The 21,854-nt window shown below is 39.6% G+C and overlaps 1 protein-coding gene and 1 long non-coding RNA gene across 2 annotated transcripts in view; one reads left to right on the forward strand and one right to left on the reverse strand.

The window, feature by feature from the left end:
• Positions 1–21,854, reverse strand: part of LOC146665329 (alpha-1,3-mannosyl-glycoprotein 4-beta-N-acetylglucosaminyltransferase C-like) — a 77,267-nt gene that overhangs the window by 39,250 nt on the left and 16,163 nt on the right. The window lies entirely within an intron of this gene.
• Positions 729–2,117, forward strand: LOC146665330 (uncharacterized). Its single transcript, XR_014912382.1, has 3 exons — positions 729–838; positions 935–1,003; positions 1,811–2,117. It is a non-coding gene; the product is annotated as an uncharacterized LOC146665330 (long non-coding RNA).

A 21,854-nucleotide genomic window follows, 5' to 3' on the forward strand; every position in this document is an offset into this window, starting at 1 on the left:
AGCTGTAAGCTGAGGCTGCATGCCTACACAATACATGGAAGTCATAGAAGTCCACCAGACAGCTGAAATATTACAGGGACAAAGTCACAGCATCATCAGCTTGGAATGAAACATCACTGAAGTGTTGTAAAAAATGGCAACAAGGTCTCTGCCTAATCCTAATGCTCAGATTATTGTTGAGGATTAAATTCTAACACTGACACAAACAAGGCAGACCAGTTTAGATTGGTCGAGTTTTGCCGTCTAACTGATTTTATTCTGGACATGAAACCAAGTTCTTCATGCAAGTACTTGAATTCATTTAATGCATTCAAAAATGATCAGTTTATGATTTAAACTAAAGGACACGCACAGGACCTGCAGTAAAGAGTGGGAAGAAAAGTGTTAATTGAAGTTTAGCTTCTTTTTTGACAGCTGTGATTTTTTTTTTTGTTTAACCAAGCGAAGAGAAGGAAACATAGCGGGGAGGCGGTGATGCAAGTGTAACCCAGTTCCTAAAATCATCTCAAACAAAAAGAGAAGAAAAATTAAAACATTTAATGTTCATTGTTCTGTTCTTACTGTCCCTGTTAATGAAAGTGAAATGAGATCAAAATATTTATTTAAACATAGAAGGGATGCAGATTATATATGATATGCTCTGGTCAAACAAGGGTTAAGTTTTCTCAGAGCGTTGATGAGCTCTGATGAGAGCCAATTGTTTTACCCCACTCCTCACATGTCAGCCAATCGGTGAAGCTCTAGGCAGCTCTTGTCCCTCCTTAGTACCAGCTCCCAAGTTTTCAGTCTCTTGCTTCTACAGCCGAACAGAGCAGACGGACTAAAACTTTTGTTATCGGTAAGCTGGAGAAATTAACCTCTAACGAGTTAAAAAAAAAATACCATCTAAACTGATATTTTTCACAAATTATGTATTTGCACTTTTGTTGTCAAGGGCAGAGCGAAACCGGAGGGTTTACTGAGCTGTGGCTCCATGTAAATGCTGAGCATCCACTCGACGGCGGTAAGCTAAATGTGGCTAATCAGACACGTGATGTGCGGAGTGTGGGTACAGTTGTTCGATGTCTCTGAAACGCTGTTGTTATGCTAGTTAGATCGTTAACTAAGTCATTAACATGTGAAAAGCTGTAAATGGTTAAAGCAGCTAAAAATAACTTTATGAGAGATAATTGTAATCAGACTTTATCCTGCTTCCTGTTTAAATTTTGATGTCAATCAGTTGTTTTACAATACTCAGTATTGAATACTTGGAGGTAATTTTTAGTGTATTTCCACTTGTACTGGTAGGCCTATGGTACAAGCGGGATTAAGCACGTCTATTTTAATACTCCTATTTGTGGACTGAGTCCTTGTGTTTACGTGTTATTGAAATTGATTATTTGCACTTTGTTCAATTTCTGATAAGCATTTGCATATTATTCCATTTCTTAAAAGGGGTAATATACTTATTTATTTGTGATTAGATATATATGTACAGTGAGTTATTTTGATGGATGTAATTAATGTTTACAATGAAAGTGAATTATATGGTGACTATAATTCCTGCATGTTTGCAACCTTGTAGATAATCTTTAATGTTACTGCAGGTTACAAATAAGTATTGAACCTTGATACTGTGAAATTTTGGATATTGATACTTTAACCTTTGAAACTTGATATTTTAATGTTGTACAACATGACTGAACTGATGATGATTGAATTGATGATAGCTGATCTGAATAGTAGTTACTGCACTGTGACACTACTTTAGTTTAATTTGTGAGAGTTATCCTTAAAGGGCACGTGACATATATTTGGCCATTGTTTATAGGTCAGGTTTTTATATGGGACGAATCCAAAGACCAGGTCAGCGATTCCAGAACCCAGAGTGTTCCAGTGTTCACTGGATGGCGAGCCAACCCAAGATCCTAGGAGACGATATACATGTACACGCACACTCATTTGCACATTGATGGACTACAATCCTCTACTGTACAAGTAGTACGGTAGGACAGACAATCACACACACACTCCTTGTCAGACGAATTCTATGGGCCCCACCGGTACCATTTGGACTTAAAAAAGACTAATTCTTTTACTTGTGCACAATTTTATTTAATTCTATTTTTTTTTGCTACTTTGGGCGAAATTTTTATACTTGACATTCTGTTAAAACCTGTTGTAATACTGTGTTGTTTACAAATTTCTTTTGCAAGGCTTAACTTCACTAAAGTACTTTTAAAGCCACATAACTGTGTTTGTCTGGTTTCTCTGCCATTCGTGTACCAGAGCTCTAAGAGTCGTTCTCAGTCTTCTGACACTAGCCCAAATTGCTTATTACTTTGGTAATTATCCATCGGTACTTTATGTAACTCCACGTAAGTGCTACACAAGTTTTAGTTCTGAGAGGTGGTATCAGTAAAAAACAACTATCAAAACAAGATATGACAACCCAAACTTTCATCTCTAGAAACCTGACTTGTATAATTAAGTGGGGGATGACATCAAGTGGGTGGCTAACTGCAGCAACATTTTTTTATGCATGACATGCTCCACAAAAAGAGTGGTAAAAAGCTCAAGTCACATGTGATGCAGTGTAATGTGTCTGTTAATGATAGAGAGGGTGAACCACATTGACAGTTTTTAGAATTTGTCTGCAAGTTTTATGGTTACACTAATAATCTGTAACATGTTCTCACTTTTGTTCTGAATGTCTAAAATGTCAGCTGGGTTTTGGAGGGAATACTTTTATACACAGACAAGAATTTGGAAACAATCAGCATATTAGACCTGTTTTTAGGTTTTGGGGCTTTTGTCTCAACTCACAATTCAAGTAGGATGACAGAACAGCAAAAGTTTACATATTTCTGGTCCGAATGTTATCTTCAGACCTCAAACATTTTACTTCAAATGTCATGACTTGATACTTGTATACTTGTTTTCTTAGTATGATGCTTCCATGGACTGCACGATACAGATAACATCTGATTAGTGCTAACACATAAAATACTAGAAACTAGAAATTCATGGACCAAAAAACAAACTCAGTCCTAGCCTAGCCTAGAATTAAACCCACATTATATTCTATATTTGATAATTACATTTGAATGTTCCAGCATGCAGTGGGACAAACTGGCAGGTGTTACAACAAATGGGTGTTGCAAATGTGAAAAAGAAAAAATGTCATCCTATTGAAGTGGATGAAAGATAGATTTACTCAAATGAACCCAGCAATGAATGGATATTTTTGCATTGTATAATACACTAGGACGTGTTATGCAAGTTGTTCATGAGGGTGAGGAGAGCACTGAATATGTAAAGGCCGTTTATTGCACTTTTGGAGGCAAATGAGACTGAACATGGTGACGTAGGCTAACACACGGGTGTCAGGTGGCTCAGCCTGGGCTAAAAAGAGTATGGGACATGAGAGCAGAAATTCACAAGCTTTGTGAAAACAAAGGCAAGGATAATGTGGGACTCCCAGATGCAGAATGGAAGGCAGCTCTTACATTTGCTGTTCACATGACGGTCCATCGCATTTCCTATTCCTATTTCCTAATCTGCAGATAAAGTAACTGAACTATGAGCAAAATAGCAAGTCTTCAAAATTTTACAAAAACATGCAATTTATTTTCATAATTGGTTTTGGAAATGTTGATTTGGTAGTGAAAAAATGTTGCAGTTTGTACTGTGCCATTTTCGTTGCCTAATTGTAACATCTATTCTTACCAGTAGCAGTTTATAAAGAGATAAAATGAATACCGAGCAAAACTGAATTTAGCTTATTGGTGCGGCCCTCCACAACAGTCCCAGTTTCACATGCAGCCCCTTGAGAAAATTAATTGCCCGCCCCTGCTGTACAGACATATCAGTAATCCTGCAATTTAATTGCACGTTGTGTGAGACAAGTCTAACAAAAGCTTGGCCGTAGCCAGTTTCAGGCTGTATGATATCTATTTTGGTCAGATCCAGCAGTGCAATAACAGTACGGTGAACGGCAGCCCAAGAATCAAAGAATAAAATGCAAGGAGAGCCTCTCGGGTCATCTATCTACGTTGCTCTTTGATCCTAAACTTCTAACACTTGCAGAGTTTTCAGAAGCGCCTCTTTTGTCTCCAAAGCTCTAAATCTTGCTGTTGGTGGATGCGTCTCACAATGAAAAATGGGGCCAGTCTTTTGAACACCACCATCACCACATTTCTCTCCCAGAGTCACACAGTCTAAAGCGCTCTGACAAGTCAAGCGTACAATCTACAAAGCCCCAGCACCAGAGGTTCGGTTGGTGTCGGTAGCTTCTAAATGTAGAATTGATGAAATTAACATCAAGTTAAAACATTAATATGTAAGAGAAGATTTGTAGGTACAGAAAGCAGAGGATGTTAGTGTTTATTTCATCTGCCAAAGGCTAAATTATTTTTAATACTGCTAATTTTTCATATAAATCATTTTCTGCCTCTTCAACTTGTTTTGCTTGATGCTAACAAACTGCCTGTAAGCGTATAGGAAAAAACACTGATACAAGCAAAGTTATGACAGAAGGAGAAGAGTTTCAAAGTGAATCAATCTCCCAGGAAACATTACGCCTGTTTCAACGCTGATGTAGACTTCAAAAACACTTTGTAATATATTCTGCTTTCATCATCTGTCAGTCAGCAGAACTGTGGAAAATACTGTATATTTTAAATGTAGCTTATGCAGATGAGAGCTTTCAGCTCTGAGCAACGGGGGAAATAAAGCCTGTCTGACTACAAGGTTAAAGCACAAATACGTCTATTATTGTTTAAAAGATGTTTTTAAAGTAGTTTGGTTCATTATTATTATTAAAGAACAGGCTTGCTCGTCTCAGCGTTCTCTGCATTCAGTGTGTCGGTCTTTTCGTTGGAGCCAGGATGCAAAAAGCTCGACTGATTATTATGTAGTGTCAGGATCAATGATGGGGCGTGGTTACTAACCCAGTGAGCTTTTTTCTCCCCAAGGTTTTTGGGATGTCAAAGCTGAGCTGAATGTCGGAAAATGACAAAATTCTGTAGAAATGTTAGGAGGTGGTTGGTTTTGTGGTGGTAGCGGGGGAGTGAGTAGCGCTGGGTCAGTTTGAGAAACACGGTAGCCTTGGAAACATTAATAGCCTTTGATGACTTTGATAAAATTTTTCTTCCTCCATTAATTTATCACAGGAAAGTCAGTCAGTGTGATGCTTTCAGCAGCGCCGGCTATAGACGTACACCGGGAACTGACAAGGACAACAGGTCAGATGCCTTGCTCAAAGGTATTTAAGAGCAAAACATACAAAAGGATTAACCTTAAAAACTGAGTAAGAGAGAGAGAGACACTTTGAAAGAGATGTTTTCATTTGGTCAGGTTTCCTCATGCTTGGTTCACATAAAGGTCTCAGCTCTATCTGTGCTCTAGGTGTTTATCTGAGTCCAGCAGTATTTAGTGGCAGATATAATGACTCACAGTGAGAAATTACTGCCATGGTAGTACAGGTCTTTACAGCAAAAAACTGATAAAAAGAAATCTGATATTCACTGGGAACTATGGGACGCTTCTTCAAAGATCTCCTCCACCCCAAACTGCTCTTAAATGACGGCTTACTTGGGGTACACTTATGGCATGTCAGCTTTATCAGGCAGAGTTGCAACAAATTTTTAATATATTTTCAGAACTTTTTGACGGCTGTAGTAGTTTGTTTGATTTGTGCAGTAGTATCTAATTTCACCATACCACACCTTTATTCCACAGAGATCTAAATGTTTTGGTTTTGTTATTGTTCTTTAATGGTAGTTCAGTCACCTTCTGATAGTATCAGTTTAACATTGTAATAATGTAACATCCTTCCAACAACTGCATTTCCCACCAATCTTCCACAGGGCAGCAGCCTAAGCAGAGAACCCCAGACCTCCTTCCACCCAGCCTTCTCCATCTTATCCAAGCGAACGCCGAGGTGTTCCCAGGCCATCTGAGAGATATAATCTCTCCAGTATGTCCCGGGGCCTCACCCAGAATCCAGCCAGGAGGCATGCAAGTCAGATGCTTGTGAATCACCGCCTTACCATGGTGGAGGACAGGCTTGTGAGGGTGCACAGGACCAAGGCAAATTGGTTCTGGATGAAGGGCCAGATGAAGAGAGTATCAGGCAACCTGTGAGAGGCAAACCATGGAACCAGTTTACCTTGCTTAGGATAAGGTTACTGGGGCCCCACCCTGGAGCCAGGCCTGGGGAGGGTGCCCAAGGGTTGCCTCTGGTGGCCTTAGCCCATAGGTCCTGGCTGGGCACAGCGTGAAGAAGAGGTATGAGTGTAACATCCTGTAAGCCCACTATCTGCAACACACGCAGTTGAGTGTAGCGTGCACTGGGTGGCATTCAAGGATGCTACATGCCCCATCCAATCCTTTTTGAGAGCTGCCATCAATTTAAAATAAGCTAAATGCTTTTTTCAAAAGTGGTACATTTTTATGGAACGCCAGGACTGCCATAATGAATTAATTAAATACACCATTAAATAATTAATCAAATGTGGCAATAATTAATTAAAATTGGAATTAATTAATTAAATAAATAGTTATGACACATGTAATTAATTAATTATTGACACATTTAATTAATTATTTATGTATTTCACGTTTTAATTAATTATTGACACATTTAATTAATTAATTATTGACATATTTAATTAATTATTTATGTATTTCACATTTTAATTAATTATTGACACATTTAATTAATTATTGACACATTTAATTAATTATTTAATGATATATTTATTTATTTCATTTTGGCAGTCTTGGCACCTGGCTCTCATCATGAAATAATTTTATCTGTCAGCCTCACCCATCAAACTCAGGCGGGGTTAACGCTGATCGAGTCAAAACCATTGCTTTGGCCTGGTGGCCATTGTTTCTAGCACACAACAACCGGCATGTGGAAGCTAACAGAACTGAGCTTTGAAAAACCCTGTTTGTGTGTTACCAAATACCGTTTTAATATTTTTTTAGCCGAGAATGTAGTGGTTTAATCTTCATGTGTCTGGTCGGTTTGTCAAGATACAGCCTCTTTGCAAAAGTGTTTCGATGATTTCGGAGATGTCTGCCCAGTCTCACGGCAAAGCGTGGGATAGACCCGCTCGCCTCGCAAGCAATCCCACCGACAAAGCGCAGGCCCCGGTACACAGCTGTAGTAACCCCCGCTGACTTCTTTTACTGAGGTTATATTTATCGATGTTTTATTTCCTGATGTTCTTATGTGTCCTACGTGTTTCAGTCGCCAATTCTGAATTATAACTAACATTAAAAACATGTTTAAGGAGGAGAGAGAGCAAATAAATCTGTTTAACATCTGATCTTTGGGTTTTTGTTCAGTAATCAGCGTGACCTGTGTATAAACACATAAAAGAGATAACGTTGGTGTTTCCGTCATGTAGTAACTGCTGGCTTTAACTGTACAAAGGTTGTTCGACACTATGAAACACATACAGACTTCATGATGTTCGGCTAATATTTTTATTGTGAATATTAATCATGCTGACCTCGCTCTGTACACCACGCAGCGAGGTCAGCATATCCACGATATCCTCAGCTCCATGAGTTAACACAGAGTTTCCCAGCTGACTATCTAACTGCCAACTATTCCAGAGACGTGAAAATATACAGCATAAAGAAAAGTGTAAGAGACTCAGCAGCAGATTAGAATAACAGTTATACATTTAATAAATCACCAAATGAATCCAAGAAACGAGCAAACCTGTTCCGACAATTTGAATTTGTATTCCCTCAGCTGCAGACTCGCTGCTGTTTAAATGTTTGAAAAGGAAGATTAGATATAAAAAACGTCAAACATAGACTCAGTCTGCCTTCACATTTGATATGAGGCCAGCACGTATAGTGGCCTCAGCAGGCTATTACTGAAATACACGTGCTATATCTTAAACTATGATATAAACAGGGAGGTCCTATTAACATGTTTAGTTTTAAAGGACACCTTCCTGCCTTTAGTCTCATTCATGAGCAGTATTCGTTTTCTTCTAACATCCAGAAGTCTGCACAATGTGTTTCATAGTTTGTAACAAGCCTTTGACAGGTAAACATAACATGACCGAAAAAGAAAAAAAAAAAAAAAAAAAAAAAGAGAGAGAGTGTTGACATAAGAAGAGAAAATTCTCTCAATTATGGAGACAGGCAAATGGTTCATTTATGTTTGATGTGTGTTTATTCCTCCCTAAATATCGTCGGTGAAGTTCGCCATGCACGTCAGATTTTCCTGCGCATTTTTATACCTCTGCCAACAGAGAGAGAAAAAATCACATTCTAACAGACAGCTGGTGCTTAGAATACAGTTGAATAACTATTAAAAAACAGATGATATTTAGATGATAGTTCAGTCTAACACATGTGCCAGTGAACCATTAAACGTCTGTGAAACTATGCAGTTATGAAACGTAACTTTAACCTCAGCCAAACCGATTTGCTCAGTTGTAAATAAAACAGCGAAGTAAACGTGACCCGACAGACAGAACCTGAGTGAATGAAGTCCAGCGTTTAACCACTGAGAGCTAAAACTCAGCTGAGGTTTCAAAGCTGTGTGCTGGTGATTGGACATCAGCCGCTGATAAAGCTGTTCGCCTATAAAGTGCTCTGTAAGGAAACAAGCTCCAGCAGCTCTGCGCTCGGGGAAAATACTATATTTACTTATCTTGTGCAGAAAAATGCGCTGACATTGCGTTATATCGAGCACCGGCTGCCCAGTTAAACTGTGACTATCACCAGGTAACTAGGCGTGTTTCTTGAATTAGCAGCAGGTGTTAAACAGCTGACAGATGAGGAGGAGGATGCATGCAGGTAAACTGAGGGTCTGCTGAGCTGATCGCTGGTTTCGTGAGAAAAATGTCAGCTCGTTCTTTATGTTACAGAAGCACAGAGACACAAGACCAGGCGGAAAGAGACGATCGTTCGGTGAAAATGAGAATCTGCGAATGCAACATGTGGAACACGGAGAGTGGAATATGTAAACAAACCGGTTAATGTACCCCCTCGGTGCACTCTGCATGCTAACTGTTAGCAGAGCTAGTGAAATCTCTGAAAACATCTGAGCACTTTTGCAAGCATGTTCTATGTTGACAACCTGACCAGACATACGGCGCGACATTCGCGGCTAAAACACTGTTAAAAGTGTAGCTGGTGACAGAAAAACGGGGTATTTTAAAACTACACCACCACCATTGCTGCCTGTGATTTGATCTGCATTCTGGGATAACTGGCTGCCCCAAGTCTACACAAGCAATCGATTATCTAGGATCGACCTGTTTTGACTTACTTTGCACGGCAACCAATCAAATGTTAGAGAAGCTGCATGGGCAGCGTTAACCCCGCCCCCTGAGTTTGATGGGTGAGGCTGACAGATAAAATTATTTCATGACGAGAGCCAGGCGTCAGGACTGCCAAAATGAAATAAATAAATATATCATTAAATAATTAATTAAATGTGTCAATAATTAATTAAATGTGTCAATAATTAATTAAAATGTGAAATACATAAATAATTAATTAAATGTGTCAATAATTAATTAATTACATGTGTCAATAATTAATTAAAATGTGAAATACATAAATAATTAATTAAATGTGTCAATAATTAATTAATTAAATGTGTCAATAATTAATTAAAATGTGAAATACATAAATAATTAATTAAATGTGTCAATAATTAATTAATTACATGTGTCATAACTATTTATTTAATTAATTAATTCCAATTTTAATTAATTATTGACACATTTAATTAATTATTTAATGGTGTATTTAATTAATTCATTATGGCAGTCCTGGCGTTCCATACATTTTCTCACAATAAACATTTAATGTTTTCTGTGTTCTCCAGTGACTAAATTATGGATTTATAAGACTGGCAAATTATTGCATTGCAAATGTTCCAGATTGGAGATACAAAATTAACCAGTTCATTTAATCCAAGAAAAGCAGTGGGGATGAAAAAAAAGGTAAAGGGAAGAAAGAGGACAAGAGGAAGTGGGACAGAAAATCTGACAAACAATAAAGAAAGAATTTCATATGTGATGAAATTTTAGTGTATTTCACACATGCTCAGCAGCCCTCATTACTCAACAGAGGTGGATGTGAGAGTGCATAAGAGTTCAAACACTCTTAAAGCCTGCCAGCTCCTTGTTAGAAAGTCTGTGTGGTGTTACATAACGTCCACGTGACACTTCTGCAGGTAACTGTCGCACTCTAACACCACCAGCATGATCATCTAAGAGAAATGGCATATTTCTAGTAGTTAGAATTACTCATGTCGACAATTCATGTCGTGCAACGCTGAAAAATTCACAGCATCATTCTCTCAGCATTTCCTTCTGTTAAAAGCTTTTGTGAGCTTATCGCAGGTCAATTCTTAATCAAGTACACAGTAAATCCAGCATGTCCAAATTAACACTGTCGGATTTGATTTCAACACTATTAAAGTGTCTATATGGGTCCACACCAGAGAGTGTTAATTTAACTCTTTTTGGAGAGTTGGTACGTTAACTCTGATTTAGTGTTAAACACCAAATCTGTCTGGAGTTGATAATTTAACACTTGGTGTTAAGAGTTTATATATTAACTCTCAAAGAGTATTTTAGTTTAACTACGTAAGAGTTATCTTCTAATTCATTCTAAAAAGCGGGAATTTTACTGTTCTGAACTTCTAGAAATTTCTTTTGGAAATAAACATTTACTAAAAAGATGCAATGGTTTTTGAAAAACATTTATTCTGAACTGTGCACCACAATTTCAAAACATTTTCTGAAAGATGTAACAGTGTACATGTTCTCACTTTCATTAGAATTTTGTTTATCAAAAGGTCTGACATAGATGAGCTGGTAAATGCAAATAACAGCATTCTCATCACTTATTTCTTCAATACAATATGCATGTCCTTCATTCATCCCTTTGTGGAACTTCAACGCACTTCTGCTCTCCCCCATATTCCATCTTCACAAGCATATCCTGTGTGGAGATCGAATAAAAATTAGTTGACAGTAATTAATGGCACAAATAATCCAGTAAACAATTGCAGCACAGTAAAAAAAAAAAGGAATCCTCTTTGAGCCATTACTTGTGTAAAGTATTTTCCCAAAAAACAAGGACACAGGCAACAGGTAATACTGAACTAAATGTAAAACCTCAACTTTTTTCATTTTTACCTAAACCGTGTGCACAAAACTCTGGAGGGATCTAAATGCTACCATAGAATCCAGTCAGGACGTCTGCTACTGCTGTTTGCTCGTTTTTTTTTTAGTTTTTTTTTTTTATGGGCGATCGTTTTCAGGCTTCAAGTAGCACCATTATACCAACATTTCACATTCTAGACATTGTTTTAGGTGTATTTGACCAAATGTTTGACTGAAAATTCACATGCAAGCTTTTTTTCAAGGCTGTGGTATTTGCCCGCAAACAATACCTTTCAGCTAGCTAAAACAGAATATTATGCTATCAGCGAGCAACATGGCTAATGCCTTTCACACAGCTTTGTCTCAACTCCAAAGAGCCACAGAAATAAAAGCTCATAATAATTGAAACAATCTTTGAAAAAATGACTTACCAAGCATGGCAAACAACTCAAATATGTAGAGCAAAATGTTCCGAAACGGCTTCACTTCAGCTTCGATTGGAGCCGTGCTGGGGGCGGAGTCTGTGAATTCACTCTGTTGGTGTCATAGCCCCTCTAGGAGTTCAGAGTTAAGAGGTCAAGAGTTAATGTTTCCATTGTAACACCTCCAGATTTGACAGAGAAACACTCATTTTTAACACTCGATTTTAACTACTATCATTTTACACCTCAGAGTTACATTAAAAGAATGTGACTCTGCTTAGAGTAAAATTAACTCTACTTTTGCAAGGAGACTATTAACACCAAAAAATTTAACACTTTTGAATTTGCTGTGTATATTTTACCGCCCCCCCCCCCCCCCCCCAAAAAAAAACAAAACAAAAAACAACAACCCAGAAAATCTAAATTAATACACAAAACTATAAATCACCAAAACATTGTGAGAGGAAAAAGGATTCAAATATTTGTGTTGAGAGTGTGAGTGTCCTGGACTAAAATAGGTGAATCCAGCTGCTTCATTTCATCCTGTCATTGTTTCATTGATGGACAGTTTGATGGTACTCCTGTGTGGTTTAAGGGCACTTCAGCAGAATTTACTGAGGATGCAGGTGTTATCAGACGGCTACAAGCAACATAACATTTTGTTTGTTGCACAAAATGCAGGAAAACATTAAAATATATTATATTTTTTTACATCACATCTGGTACACTGTACCAGGGGTCATATAATAATTTTTATGATTATTATCATTATTACCTTTGTCAAGGAGGTTGTGTTTTTGTAGTAGTAAGTTAGCCAGATCGGTGAAATGCTTCTGTAGTAAATAAAAGAAATCTGTCAGTATGACTCTTATCGACTATATAGATTTTAAGATTCTGTGTATTATTACATGAATCTATAATTAAATTGCTCCCAGTTACCTGCTAAGCTAATCATCAAAACACAATCTAGCTGGTCCAGGGATATAAACCAGGAAACAGACATAACTCTGCAAAAATACTTTCCTGCATTTACCTTTTTTTTAATGCCTCAGGACTGACACGCTGCTGATCTACCTGTTTGAAAATGTGTTTGTGCAGGCAGTTATAGAAGCTCTGTGACTCATTAAACATTCATCGGGCAGGCGAGCGTCTGCTGAGAGCTGATTCTTGGCATTTAGACGAGAGGGAGACTACAGTAAACACATTTTCTGAGTGCTGCTCTGTGGTCCACATATAATCAATTCTGCTGTTGTTGCATTTGACTTGCTGTGGGGCAATAGGGCGAAGGGATCTGATATCACCGAGGACCTGCCAATAATAAATTTCAACACGTGAGAAAAGACCAAGGGGTGGGGGTTGTTCTGGGAAGTGCCAAGCTAGTCTGAACCACATTTTCAGTAACAAACAACGCTCCTGTGAGAAGTCAACAATGCCCCAAGGTGAGAAGAATGCTATTTGTCACTGTAGACGCATGACAATGTGTGCTGCATCAGTGCAAATCACGCACTAGCTGCCCGCAGTGAGATTTCACATCTGAAATGAAACTGCCTGAGTGGGAAATACAGACGATAATAAGTATTCTCAAAGCACATCACTTCCTCTCAGTTTTGCAGGAACAAGGGAAATCCGCACAGAGCATTAAAAAGGGCACAGTCTCATTGCCACTACTTTGGGCGGTACATATGTGGGAAACAGAAAAGATTTAGAGATGCAGCAGAATATGGGGGAGAGGATGTTGGTCTCCATGGCGACAAGTGTAATAGAAACATCAGTGTGAGCTCAGTGGAAGAGTGGCATTGAGATGCCCGAGTCTTTGTGACTCTGAAACTATACAGCTCACTCTGAAATCATCCCACACCTCTACAGAGAGCGAGAGGAGGGAGAGGTGTCAGAGCGCACAAAGCTCTGCTCTGAAGCGCACGCTGTCACTTAAATTCCCAAACTGTTGTCAGTGCAGCCGCAATAAGTCTGATGTTCGAGGCTTATTCAGTTCAGTAGAGCATTCAGACTATTATTTATCCAAGCTGTCACCTTGAGCTCACGACCAAAAAACAAAAAAAATGTACGAGTTCAGTCAGTCAGCAGGCTAAATAAGCAGACTCGTGATAATTCCTCTGGCTTCAAGGAAAGTCAGTTTAAAAGTTTGTTGGCTTTGCACAAAAATAAGGTTTAAAAAGCAAGTTGTACTTCTGCTCCGCATGTATTACATTATACATTCCTTAGTGGCCCTAGCCTCTACCCACCTCTACTCATCCCACACAAGCAATTCAATTCAAATAAATCTTATTTTGTTTATATAGTGCCAAATCACAACAGTATTTACCTCAAGGTGCTTGATGCCATGAGGTATGTAAAGACCCTACAATAGTAGATTGTCCTCTGGTTGTTGAGGTTTTCAATGAGCAAATACAGAGGGAAGAAAAAATCTATTTTAACAGGAAGAAACCTCTGGCAGACCCAGACTCGAAGAACAAGAAAAAAAAGTCACTATACCACAATCAGAGGTTGAAATCTATGCCTTCTACTATGACGCAGAAATAGTTGTAATACAGAACACAGAACATTCACTGTGAGTAACAACATGATTGGCTTAAATGTTTCCTGTTTCAGCTGTTAATTGGCTATTTGTGGGCAAACTGTCCTAATAGCGTCTCAAAATTCTCCCATAGGTTAGAGGAAACCCACAAACTTGGAAACTATTAGAGATACATGGATTGCAATTCTCTTGGCACATGACAAATAGCACATTGCTATTTCCTTTCTAAGAATTACATCAAGAAAAAAAATTGTCCGATGCAAAATATTATTTTCATAATGAAAAAAAAATTGCTTTGAAAATTTTGATCCTTTGTTTTGATCCCTGCTGCTGGCTTGTGGCTGGCTTTGGGCTCTGGATAGCTTTGGCTTTAGTCACTTTTTCTTTGTTAGCTTCTTTCAAATATTAAGCTAAGGGGGATTTCCGTGTCTGATTCGGTCTGTTGTCGCAAGCGTTTTCATTGTGTTGTCGCACGTTTTATTTAAACAAACTTTGTGTGTTTACATACTGTGACAACCTTTAACACTATAAATATATTAGTGTGTGGCTGTGAGTGTGTGTGCAACTATTTGCATGCGCCACTGTGTGGATGTTGTGTATGCATGAAACAATCAGCTCATAATTGTAAGCAGCAGGCTGACCAGATGCTCATACGTTCGGACCGAGAAAGCTGGAAATTGGCCAAATTAAGTCCCTGGCTGGTTGATCGGTGCATCCCTAGAAACTATAACACCTATCTTACTTTAAGCTCAACCCATATGAAGGAAACTCATTCCAGCTGTTTGCGTTTGTAACCTCATGATCTCATTCTTATAGTATTTGCAGTCATGGCCATATGCAAGGATTAGAGTAGAGATTTAAACTCCAGTTAAGGCGATTTTTCAAGTATATATATTTACAAATGTACCTGATGTTAATGAGCTCTTTCTGGCATTTTTAGCCCATTCATCGCCTCAAAGCTGTGCTCAAAAGATTACAAGCATTAAAAAAATAATAAGCAGGAATTCCCACATCAACTAAGGACTACATGTAACTGACCTGTCAGTTCATCAGGTGTGGGTTTACAGTTGATACAGTCCACAGGGTCTTGCATCACATTAAATGTGACTGCTATATGCCACTGTGATAACCAGTGTTGGTCAAGTTACTTGAAAAAAGTAATCAGTAACTAATTACTGATTATTTCCCCCCAAAAGTAATCCCGTTACTTTTTGTTTTTGTTTTTTTAAATGTCTGGATCATTTTTAACTGGGATTTACATTTGAAAGACAACACTCCCTCTTAGCCATCCTGAGTATGCCAGCAAGGAAGTGTGCCACATCATCAACTGTCCCCTGCCACACAATCTTTTTTTGTTTGTTTGTTTGTTTTTTTTTGCTTTTTTGTGTCCCGTTTGGATCTTTAGCCATCAGAATTGTTGTCTTAAGGCCAAGAAAGATGCCAAGTGGATTTATTTTACCAAGTGGATCATCATGGCCTTGCCATATTGGTCCATTTGATTGACCTTTATTATAATTATGAATTTATTTTATTTTCAGTTGCTACAAACGGGACAGACATGACTGGGGGATAGGACAGGGAGAAAGAATGAAAGAAAGAGAGGGAGAGAAAGAAAACCAAAGGGGAGAAGAGACGGTGAGAAGGGGGGGAAGAAAGAAAAACAAACAAACAAAAAAAAAAACACCTGGGTCACCTGTATGGAGAAAAAAAACAGAAGAGAAAGCAAACAACAAAGAGCAACATAATAAAAAAAACGGCACCATCACAATAAACTAGCTAGCAGTAGATATCAGTAGATACTAAATAATAAACGATATTGTGCAGCACGCAAGATAGACAGCGCACAATGTGCTTTGAGGCAGCAGCCAAGAAAGCTGTAGTCCGCGTCTGTGAATACCCGTGTGTACACCTGTGTGCATACCTGTGTGGATCAGCATGCTTGCATTCCAAAGGTTTCTCCATGTAACGATCTGCTAGGGAGTGTGGGGAGCCACAGCCCCGTCCTCCAGGGCATGAAGCAGGTATGGAGGAGATCAAAACTCCAGACATCCAGAGGCCCCCAGAACACAAGAGACCAAGGAAGACCAACAGAGGGGCAGCCGCGCCACTGTCCCAGTAAGAGCTGAGGAGAGTCCCAGATGAGGGCTCACTCAGCAGCCGCGGAGCAGAAGCCAGGGGGAGTTGCAGTGACGCGCCCGTGAGCTCCGCCAGCAGCCAGCTGTGCCTGAGTGACCGAGCCCGAGGCCGGGGGCACCCCACCTCCGAAGTGGCCCGAGCGAGCCCCAGGCTCCAGGCCCCGATAAGCGGCCGCCAAGGAGTGAGCCGGTGTGTACCCGGACGCCCACCCCCAGACACAAAGAACCACCAACGCACCGACACCTGAGGGAGTCCGCCACTGGCAGGGGAAGTGGTGGTGGGGGGAGATAGGCCTCCAAACCTTGGAGGGCCTGAGATGTCCCCAGAGAGGTGGCGTCTGATACCCAACCTGACATATAGACACAGACATACAGGCACACACAGACACAAACATCCATTCCCACCCTCATGCTCTCATATGCACTTACTCCACACTCAACCAACATGGAGACAGACATAAAGAGACGCTGTACACACAATCACACTCCCCAAGCGTACTCTACGAACCGGGTCTAGGTACCCTTGCCCCTGGAGGGGGGAACTGCACCCAGACCCAGGTGGTGTTACCCTTTTCCCTGCGGTGGGGAGAGGCAGACCACCCCGACTCCGCAGCAGCAGGGAGGCCCCACACTCCAGACCGCAGTCGGACGGCCAACTCCTCCTAGCCCCCCCGCTCCAGCAGGCCGCAGAGAACGGGGGTGAGAGAAGACTCCAAACCTCCCTCCACCTGCTCATTGTAGTGTTGATGCATGTGTGTTCTAAGGTGCAATTAAAACCCAGGAGGGCATGGAGCTACCTGCCAAGGAGCAGCAGGTAAGCACATGGTCCCTCCTGCTAGCCCTCAATGTCTACGTGTATTCAAAATTGAGAGGTGGGCAACGACGCCAGGGGTGAGGTGTACACCCTGATGGTAATTTGGACTCCGTGTATCGTGCCCACCCCCAAGATCCTATATGTATGTGCAATGAGAGTGTGAGTAATGTGAATGTCTAAGTTGTGGGATAAAATTGAGGCAGAGGCAGCCAGAAGGGGGTTGGGGGGGGTAGCCTCCTCTGCACCCTGGTGACATACCCCTACTCCAAGGCCCTGCATGTGTGGGTGGTTGTGGTGGAGCGGGAAGAGGGAGGCAGCTGGAGATGGGGAGGGAAGGAAGGGAGGGGCACTTTTCTGATTACTTATTTTCAAAAGTAATTAGTTACTTAGTTACCTTTTTAAAAAAATTATTTACAGCCTGAATAGGTAATAAAGCAATAGATCTTTCAGCCCAATCCATCATATAATAATAATAATCCATCATATAAAATGTAATCAAATAAAAAAGTTTCTTTTTGAAACTAGTTTTATTAGTTTTAATCTTTTAACTTTACGCATGAAGCAAACATTAAATTATATGCAACATTCTCTGACTGGAAGAAGAAAGTTACTTGTAACGCGTTACTGCCCATCTCTGATAATGACATTATTTAGTTGTAGTAATATCGCTCTATACAATCAAATTAAGTTTTATTGGCATTAGTCCACCAACTGTTCATCATCATTATCATCACTACCATCTTTAACTAATGTTGTTTTTGTGTAGGCCTAATGTTGCCTGGTCATATTTTTTCTTTCCCGATTAGTTCCAACCCATCACTGTTTAGACTGACGTTGGATACATGACAGTTTTGCCGTTAATCACAGAGCATTCCATGAGAAATGGTTGTTATGTAGAGTCCTGTCATTAAGAAATCAAGGATTTGCTCATCGAAAAGTAACAAGTAAGCAAAAACTGTGTGAAAAATTAAACCTTCCTCCTGTTTTGCTGCAATGCAACAGACAGAAGAAATATTTCAGGAAAAACTCTGAACTCTTCCACAACGAGGAGATCCAGTGCCTCAGCTGTGTAGTGGAGGGGTGCATTTCCAGCATGGTTTCATCTGTCTACTTCTAACTTTCCTGTGATGGCACATTTCTGTCTTGACTAGTGTAATCTATAGAGCGTGAAATATGACCGAACGGCTTTATGGCTTTGCAGTGATCAGATTTCAACCAGTGTGTAGACAGGACTGGTAGCTGAATATAACTTTGTAAATTATATTCTATATTAGAGTCAAAGACAAGTCAAACCCTTGGAGAAAGGATGAGTATGTTGGCCATTTGACCTTTCAGGTTTCATATAAAAACATGTAGCAAGTGATTTGTGCATTGAAACTAATGAAAGGATGCTTAAAAGTCCATTCACAAACTTAATTTCACGAGGATTAAATTCAAAGTAACGCCTAAAAAACTATGGCTAAGTACCAGTATGTGTTTTAAATTATATAATTTTTCATGCATTACAGCAGCGCAGTAAAGATGATAACTAGCCAGGACTGTCGGGAATGTCCTGGGAAAACAGGACATCGTGAGCAGGAAAACGCTGGAGGAGTGATGTGTTGCCAGTTTGAGTAACAGTGAAGTTGTAAATGATAGCTGCAGTCTGTAATTATTTACATCAGTCTAAAAAAAAAAAGGAATGTCAGTTATTCGCAAGATGAAGCAAAGCAACGGTGAAACAAGATGCTTTCCAGGAGTAAGTCAACCCCTCACATGTCTGACTGATGAGCATTCTGGGAAACATCAGTCTGAACTCCCGGTGATCTCCAAAGGATTTATTAGCATTCTATTATGTTCATCTTATAGTAGCAGCTTCCTGTGCACGCTTTTGGCAGACAGCTGAGAAATGATGGCTTGCCGTTTTTCTGCACTCTCTAGCTACATTTACAATGTGGGTTTTGGGCTTGTTTCCAAATTACTGCTCCTGTCTGATTTTTTTGGATCACTGTTTACATCTCTGCTTGGATGTAATAAATATCTGATATGAATGTGGGCTGACAGCAGTGTCACGAAGCGTTCAAGGGATAAGAAAAGCCTCCACGCTTTTACTGCTCAAATTAACACCCAAGGTAGTGATAACCAAAATCATGACTGCATGCCAAGAAGAAGATGGATAAATAACAATTCTGAAATTCAGACTTGTATTTACGGAGCAGGTATAATAAAGTTACCCCCTCCACTACTATTAAAGATGATATCATGAGTTAGGCACAATGTTTAAAGTGTAAGGAGCAGCATGCATGTGGACCTGCTAAACTGAGCAAGTAAAATACAAAGTAGGCTTTGTATTTTATCAAACAACAGGACACCATCTGCACCATCCATCCATTTTTTTGTCGGTCTGGGCCTTGGGAATTGGAACAGCAGTCTATGAAGAGATGCCCACACCTCCCTTTCCACGGCTACCTCTTCCACTTCTTTGGTGGGACACCAAAGAAGTGGAAGGGGTCTCTCCTCAAGCAACTAAGAGGAGACCCTAAACCTACATGTTGAAGAGATTATGACTTTTGGCTGGCTTGGGAAGGCCTTGGCATTCCCCCAGAAAAGCTAGAGGCTGGTGGCTGAGTAGAGGTCTGGGCATCTCTATAGACTGCTGCCTCAGCGACCTAGACCCAGATAAACAGCAGAGGATGGATGGATGGATTTTTATATATTATCCTGACCACTTCTATTAAAGACACAATTGTGTAACTGTTACCCAATGAATGTTTTAGGGCCACAGCTCTGTTGGGCCCTGTTTATTCTGGACAATCTAAAACGTACTGGCTTGTTCTTAGTTTATGAAACATATGCATAAGCCCATGTTTATGGAAGGGAATTAAAATAGATAGGGACAGGCTGCAGGTAGAGGGTTGACTGCTTACAGCAAGTTTTTTTTTTTTTCACCTTATAGATTTTGGATGGATGGATTTTAGCTAATGCAGCTTTAGGCTAAGTAAGACATTTTGTTGTCAAGACTGAACTTCAGTGCTCACTGTGAAACACATCTTATGAAATCCACACAAACATATTTATATTTGACATGTTCCTGTCTCACTTTGGAAAACATGTCTGACTCCAGGGGTTTTGAAACTGTCATCATGAGGTTCCCTCATCATGCTGACACGAAAATTGCCCGACTGACACAGTTTGTCGGTAATAAAACGAACCTTTAACGTTTGTGAAAATGTCACATGAAGATTGTTGAGCGGTTTTGATGGGAATTTCATATTTCATATTAGATGAAATTGGAGTGGATTGGATTAGACTGGATATACCTATAATAAATTAAGTTAGAAAAAAGAAAAAACATGACTTACGGACTTTTATAAAAGAGGATTTGCTGTTTGGTCCTCTAAGACGAAAAGAAGTTGAAAAGCTAAACCAAACTGTCCTACATCACTTCTAAATTCTTTTTAAATTAGTAGCAATAAATGAATAGATGAATATTAATCAGCTAATACTTAGCTGCTGTAAGCCTCCTTGTTCCTAAAGATTTCATCAGCATTAACACAGGATTGTTGGGGTGGGATTTTGTTTGTGTTCTCAAAAGGATTAGCTGAGGACATCCCACAGTCTCACAGTTTATCTTTCCGCTTTAAAGTGGAGATGTGGATGTGCTGGGAGAAAAGGTTTCTCTTTTTTTCTTTCTTGGCAGAGAGCAGCAGAGTCTCGCTCCCTGATGGTTTTTCTTCACAGAGGCGCCGTTTTGACGAGAAGAGAAAGTGACAGAGAAGGACCTGCACATCAACCTCAGCTTCATCAATTAAGATTTTTAAGCCATCTGAAGTTACTCTCATTTCGAGTCTGAGAACTGCACGCCTGCCTGGAAGAATAATGAGAGGATGGCTCTACCAGAGGTTTACTTCGACTACGAGTATAACAATTCACTGCAGGAAGTGTAAAACATCTTCTCTCTGCTGACCGGATCAATTCTAATTTTGTTCCTAAAGTCAATACTTCCCTCATATCCCCCTTTTTTTCCCCTGCAACAACCTTATTTATTGGACCTTTGTGTGGATGTAGACGGTTAAATTCAATCTGATTTTCTCACTGATCTCGTAATGTGTGATGCATTTTCGTACGGTTCTCACTTCCACTTTGTGATCTGATGTGGCACCTTTTTTGTTCAAAGACACAGATATCTCGTCCACTGTGATTCTGTTTCTCATCTTTAGGGAGACCTCTTTATGTAACACTCTACTGTGGACTCCTCTGTGAAATGGCATGACGGCATAACTCTATTAAACAAACCTGTTCAATTCACAGCAAAAATAAAGATGAAAATTTACATTTTTTCATGAAGGAGTGATGCTGCTTCACTTTTCAAGGCTGAGTTGGAAAGAAATTAGCATATTTGAACTCTTGAGATCAAATATGCAAATATCTTCTAAATGGTATTAGAAGACAAACAACACCTATTTCCAACCATGTCAGTAAGGCAGACATGCTGGCAGCACAGGTGACTATGTTCAGGCACTGTTTACATTTCACGCTGCAGGGGGTCCTGTTGAGTCACACGGTCTATAAATGTGACTTCTAACTGATTTTGAGATTGTCTGTGCATTTTACAACCTTTGATTTTCAGTTATAGACTACGCACATTTGGGGGAAATTTTAATTACAGTGAATATCTAACTGAAAGTGCAGTAACCAAATTTAAAGAAGTTAATTTAATGCGAGGCAAAGTACGGCTCCTACTTCTGACAGTATGTGAGAGCAAAGTTATTAATGTATATGTGTCTTTCATGGGTTCTTTTTTCTGAATTGCACTTTTTTTTTTTT

This window comes from Rhamphochromis longiceps, linkage group LG7 (assembly GCF_057381845.1).
Source record: "Rhamphochromis longiceps isolate RC_006_pf linkage group LG7, R_longiceps_female_GT1.1, whole genome shotgun sequence".
In the NCBI taxonomy this organism is placed as follows: domain Eukaryota; kingdom Metazoa; phylum Chordata; class Actinopteri; order Cichliformes; family Cichlidae; genus Rhamphochromis; species Rhamphochromis longiceps.